Source organism: Chiloscyllium plagiosum, unplaced genomic scaffold (assembly GCF_037043375.1).
Source record: "Chiloscyllium plagiosum isolate Xiang-an unplaced genomic scaffold, Cpla_swu_hap1 HiC_scaffold_51, whole genome shotgun sequence".
NCBI classification, from domain to species: Eukaryota; Metazoa; Chordata; class Chondrichthyes; order Orectolobiformes; family Hemiscylliidae; genus Chiloscyllium; species Chiloscyllium plagiosum.
In genome coordinates this window covers 18,341,045-18,347,839 of record NW_028270189.1, presented here as the reverse complement: position 1 = coordinate 18,347,839, position 6,795 = coordinate 18,341,045, and positions in this window count along the sequence as shown.

Sequence of the window (6,795 nt, the reverse complement as noted above, 5' to 3'; positions counted from 1 at the left end):
TGTATTCTTGGAGCTGAGAGTTTGTCCAGACCTCCCAGCAGAAATTCCCCACTCTTTCTGCCCACTCTCGCCTCACTGTACATAACTGAGCAACTTTTCGTCCCACCATGAATTCCCGTATACATAGTTCGTCAGGAGTATATGTTTCTCCCTCCTTCTGAATCACAGACGGGCACGATCCTGTGTCCCTCAATATTGTTCCCTCTCTATCTGCTACCCCTGGCCAAGGTAAATGAACTTTAACTTTGCAGGTATATTGTTAAAGCAGATGACGCACTTCCCCCTGTGATAAGTTATCCTAATGATTTTCACAGAGATTTAACTTTCCCTTTCCACGTATGGATTTCTCTTTGCCCCAGTTTCTATCCTTCAGACTTAAAATGATTCTGGAAACCCATCCCTGTTTTATGGACCACTTCATAACAATCAGCCATTTCAGCTGCTAACATTGCCGTTTTAACAATATGCTCTTCCACAGTAAGCTTATCTTCAGCCTTTCTCTCCAGCCTTTTAAGGTGAATTCCTTTAATAATTGCCAATTTCTGAAGTCCAAACCCTGTCTCCCTTTCTCTCCGCTCTGCTGATCTCTCTTCTTCCCTCTTTCTACTTCGAATCATATCTCAAACTGCTTCAAATCTGGTGTCCTTGCCTTGTCTCTCGAGTCTAACTCAAGCTGCTTCATTTTCAAATAAAGTTTAACCATCTCTACAGATTCTCATGGATTTTCCAGCTTAGTTAAAAGCTGAGCTACTGCGGGAATGATCTCTCCTTTCCTCACAGAAAGAGGCAAATACAACCCCAGTATGTCTGCTAATTCCAGAAGCACGGCCTGAATTATTTTTTTGTAAAACTGCCAACTTTACATCGTCCATAGCAAGACAACTCTTTGAACCGAACTGAGACATTGCTTTCCCAAGCATTGCCTACCCTAATCCAAATCAACACCCGAAATAAAGACGCAAGCACCTATCAGTTGCTCTTTTAATCCATCAACTACCTCCCAATTTGTTATGGACGAGGCTAAACCATTCAAAACGTTATTAAGCAGACAACCCAGACGGTAACGTTATATTTTTTTCGTTAAGCGTACAGTAAAAATTAGCCGAGTAAACTAGTTACAAAAATTATTCACAAAATGACGGATTGAAAAACAAAAAACAGAATATTGGATACCCACAGAACTTACTCTATCCAAAGTAGACTTACTTATGCTGTTCTGAAAATACACAACAATTCCAAAAAAAAGCACCTTAAAAACAGTAAAAATGAAACAGAGGCTTACAGTTAAAAATTAAAAGGGCAGAAGGAGAGAGGTTATTAGTTAGTGCACCACTGCTGCAGGATCTAAAAACCGGAATTCAACTTTTCAGAATGAACATTCTTTTTCCATTTCTAAAACATTAAATCTTTGGCCTTAAGCCTCAGCTGTTTACGGAGAAACGAAAGGCCTCTCAGTGAACACTTTCATCTCTGTAACACTTCATCAGATTTGGAGCCCGAACTGTTTTAAAATGCCTTTGTTAAAAACGATATCAAGAGACATTATCCTTGAGAAAAAGTACGGCTCCGTTTCTTTTTAGAAAAGAGAACATCTTTGTGAGAGCCCAGTCCGTCCAAACTATCTTCATAAGTGAAACTCTTCGAACAGACAATATCCTGGTAAATCTGTTCTGCACCGTTTCCAATGCAATCACATCCCTGCTATAATGATAATTGCAGAAAGGCACACAGTACTCCAGCTAGAGCCGATTGAGCAAATTAAATTAACAACTTAGAAAGCCACAGAAACTGCACTTTTCCACTAATGTGACTTTTACACAATACTGCCCCGTGGAGACAGTAAGAACTGCAGATGCGAGAACCCAGGGCCGACAGTGTGGTGATAGAAAACACAGTAGGTCAGGCAGCATGCGAGCAGCAGGAGAGTTGATGATTCGGGCATAAACCCTTCATCAGGAATGAGGTTTGTGGCCGTGGGGACTGACAGATAAATGGGAGGTTCGGGGGTTTGGGGGCGTGATAGCTGTGAATGCGAGGAGTCGATAAAGGTAGAGAATAAGTCACGAGTTCTGACAGGAGGTGGAGCGGCGAGGTTGGAAAAGTGATGTGCAGGTTATGAGGGCAATACTGAGTTGGAATCATGAAACGAGAATAATGTGAGGGAAGGGTGAATGAGGAAACTGGTGATCCCATGTGGCATCAAGGGCCCAAGGGGAAGATGAAGCCTTCTTCTTTCAGTTGTCATGTGTTCAGGGAATGTCAATGAAGGAGGCGCAAGACCTGCATGTGCTTGGCAGATTGAGAGGGGGAGAATGAATTTCATCAGTGATGAGCTTCTAACTGCATATCCAAACTATCATTATGAACATGTTGTTACATCTTAGGAACAGTATCTAACACTACTCCGCCTGAGGAGAAGGCGAGGATTGCAAATGCGAGAGATTAGAGTCAGGAAGGATGCCGCTAGTTAGCACAGTGGTTAGGCAACATCGGAGGACCAGGAGTGTCAATGTTTCCAACATTCCTGACGAAGAACTTCTGTTCGAAACATCGACTTTCCTACTCCAAAGATGCTGCCTTACCAGGTGTACTTTTCCGGATCCACACATTTAACTCGACACCGCCTCAGCTCAACTGCATAGGAACATTAAGATGCACCTGTCACCACTCAGTTGATTCTTCTGTCGCATGCGAGACAAACTGCAACATTCATTTCCCCATAAATATCAGGTCATTCAGATCACTAAAGAAAAGAAAAATGCAGAGGCTGAATATCTGAGAGAAAAAGAAATAATTGTTGTAGAATTCAGCATCCTGTCAGTTCAACTGAATGTTTGGATATTAAAATTGGGAAAGGAAAAGAGAAAGCTGCAGTTCAATAACTGCTACGTTCTGTTTCTCAAAAGAAAAATAAGAGTTTCATGAACTGGAATGTTTCGATCAGGCAATGCATGCTCACCTTGTCAAGTGCTGATAGGAACGGAGGAATATATATTTGCTTCGCCACTGCTGAACAGATGAAAATTATCATTTTGCCTTCCGAATCAGTTGATGCTCCTGCAGAAAAGTCAATGTGACTCATAAACCCAGCACAGCCAGTTCGGTGTGTATTTCAGAGTCCTGCAACATCACATTTTATTTAAAAGATCTTTATTGATTCTTCCTTATAAATATGGCATTCTCCATTTCATTGAGCATTGTACAATATTGTACCCACTCACTTATTAATTGGTACATCACTCAATTTTAGTACCCCTAACGTTCCATTCACGACTTAACTACCAAACTACTTTCACGAAAAAAATGCTTATTTTTAAAACCGAAGACTGAGCTGAAGCAATGCCTCTTGGAAATCAACCATCATTCTCTCACTCTCTACACCTTATTTAGTGTGTCTCAGTGCCTGTCACCTTAAACCTGTGCCCTCCAGTTCTGAACTTCACCATCCTGTGCAAACGATTTAGTCCAGTTGCCCATCCATGCCCCTCATGATTTTATAAACCGTGAGAACGTTACGCGCTGCCTGGAACATTCCAGCGAAAAAGCCCCTGCCTACCCCATCTCCACGATTAACTCAAGCCCTCAGGTCCCCACAACATCCTTGTAACTCATTTGTGCACAGTTTCAATTTTCACAAAATCCTTCCTGTAGAAGTTGACCATCACTGCAAGCAGTATTCTAAATGTGATCTCGCCAATTCTCTATATCGCCACAACATGACATTCCAACTTGGATAATCGACTTTCTGACTAATGACAAAATGCGTGCCAAGTACTTTCTTCACCATCTTGTCTACTTGTGACACCAGTTCATCTGCTTTTATAAATTTTGCCTTGACTGATAAAGTTGTGATTGTCACGATGTTCTGCTGCCTTCACGGATATGTTGCCCAACATGCAAAGTCTCTCTGTTCCTCTGGGGTTTCCTCATGTCCAGCCATTCATTGAGTAATCCGTTGACGTGTTACTTCCAAAGTGCATCACCTCATGTTTTTCATGGTTAATTTCAACATCCCCTATCTGAATTTGACATTTGATAAAACCATCTCTGAGCTCCTCCATTCTAAGACCTTCTTCCTCACTATTAACCATTTTGCTAATATTCGCATCATCGACAACTCTGCTTCTCATTTCCCCCGAATTTGTTCTATATTCTTTACACACATTCACAAACGGCATGGGACCCAGCATTCATCCTTGTGTTACACCATTGAAAACCAGTTCCAATCACACAAACAGCCTTCTATCACCATCCTGTGTCTCCTATCACCACCAAATTAAGTTTCGATCCAACTTGCCAGGGAACCTTAAATCCCTTTTCACTTTTATCCACATACCAGTCTCCAGTGTGGTGTCGTGTTAACGGCTATGTTGAAATCCACACAAACAACATCAACTTCACTATCCTCGTTTAAAAACCCGATCAGTTGCCAATAAAATATATTTAATCCAATCTGTTAGGCATGACATTCTGTAACAAAGCCGTGATGACTCTTCCTGATGAAACCTTGACTGGACAAGTGGCAGTTAACTCTCTCCTACAAGGTTTGCTCAAAAAGATTCCCTTTAACTGATTTGAGCCTCACTGCTGTGTGATTCTCTGGTTTATCTCTCCCAGTCTTGCTGAAAAGTGGAACTGCGTTTGTCTAGTCCACTACAAACCCAAAGAGGAAAGTAAAACATTTCCTCCATTGAGACAGAGAGGAACATAAGATACAAGTCCGTCTTGAATTGGGAATATGCCCACTTCAAGCCACTCAGAACCACGAACACTTCATCAGTCCCTATGTCAAACTTCTTCAGAACCTTTCCATCCCACGTCCTGCATTCTGTTCCTATATCTTAGTACAAGAGGACTGTTCGCTTGCTGAACAAGTAAAGTGATTCACTCAGTTATCCCATTTGCTGACACAACTGCACTGTCACACTGGAAGGAGATCATTCAGATATTTTAACTCGAAAAAGCTGTATTAAGCCTTTGTGATTATAAAATATTTTGCTTTGATAGCCACAGTCTATTACAGTGAGAAATGGTGTGAATTTTCTCTAACTGAAAAACATTCACTTAATTCCACCTCTTGTGGAGATTCCTATCCGTTCCCATCTGACATGACCGAGATTTAGCTCTCTGTTATTTACCATATCCAGAACAGAACTGTGGCACAAATCCAAGCACATGATTTCTATATTTATTGACCTACGAAATCGATGCCAATGCCTCACATTGTAATGGGATTCATCAACAAGGGAACTTTTCAGGATTAACACAGTTGTGTCTTATGTGCAGAGGGTCATTACACAAGCACAGTATCAAGCTTCCTCAGGGGCAAGACCAAAAGATGCTGGAAAGAGAAATCGGAGTTAACATTTTCAGTCCAGTGACACCGTCCTTAGCATTGATGGTTTCCAGGAAAAGTTTGGTCTATATGCAGAAGATATGTGGGGTTGCTGTAATTAGGAGGGAACGAGATGTCGGGATAGAGCCGAAAGAGAGAGACTAACAGTTGGACATAGGAATTGATAGTGATTTATTTGGAGCATTAACAACTGTACACGGAGACTGTTTATGACTAACCATAAATATTGTGTAATGGCTGCTGTGCTATAACTAGGCCTGGTGGGTGTGTCGGGGGCCAGGACATGGGAGACATCAGGCCTCTAAAATGATTGAAATTGGTATGGATGGTCGCGGGGTTCTCAAGCAGAAAATGGTCTGTTACTTTTTCTGCATGCGCTGAGCTATGGTGGAACACTGCAGTCAGCCTGAGATAGAGACGTTGGCTAGGAAGCATGGTTCTGTGCTAAAGGAGCAGTCAACTGGAAGCTCAGGGACATATTTGGCTATAGAACTTTGTATTCTGCAAAACGGTCATTCAATCCAGACTTCATTTCCCAAGGTAGTGGCGACCACAATATGAGCAGTGAATCTATTCGACTGGATTGTGCAAAGTGTAGGTAAAGTGTGGCTTCACCTAGAAGGTGTATTTGAGCACTTGTGTACTAAGCAGGGAGTTAAGAAATGGACAAGTGAGGAGAAGCAAGAAGCAAGAAGAAAGGATAGCGTAGAAGATATTATTAGAGATGTTGTTAATAAATGGGTAAGAAAGCGACCATAAAGGCACTATACCTGAATGCTCGTACTTTTCGGAAGAAGGTTGGGGATATAACCGCATAAATTATCACGAACGAATACAATTTAGTAGACATTGCAGAGACATGGAGACAGCATAGTCAAGACTGGTAGGTAAATATTCACGGGCATGAGACAATTCGGAAGGACAGAAATGTGGTAAGGAAGGTGGTGTAACTCAAACATTCAAGGACAATCTCAGACCGATGCTGACAGATGATATACGCTCTGTGGAGAATGAGTTTAAATCCATTTGGGAGGAAATTAGAAGTTCGAAGAATAAAATGTCATTGATTGTCGGAGTCTACCGGCTCCAAATTTTAAGGTCACATTGGGGAGGGCAGGAAACAAAGACATAAATAACACCTGAAAAAATGGTATGGCAATTATCATGCGGATTTTAATCAACATGTCGATCGGTCGAAGCAGCTCAGTCAGGGTAGCCTTGATGAGGAGAGTATTGGGTATCTGCGATAGATTCCTTAACTACTGTGTAATGGAATAGGCCAACAAGGGGAGAGGCCAAATTAGATTTGGTACCGGGTAATGAACAAGGCAAGGTGATAGATTTGGCGGTAGGTGAGCACTTTGGTGATAGTTACCAAAATTCAATTATGTTTACTTGAGCTTTTTAAAGGGATAGGTATACACCGGAGAGCTACAAAC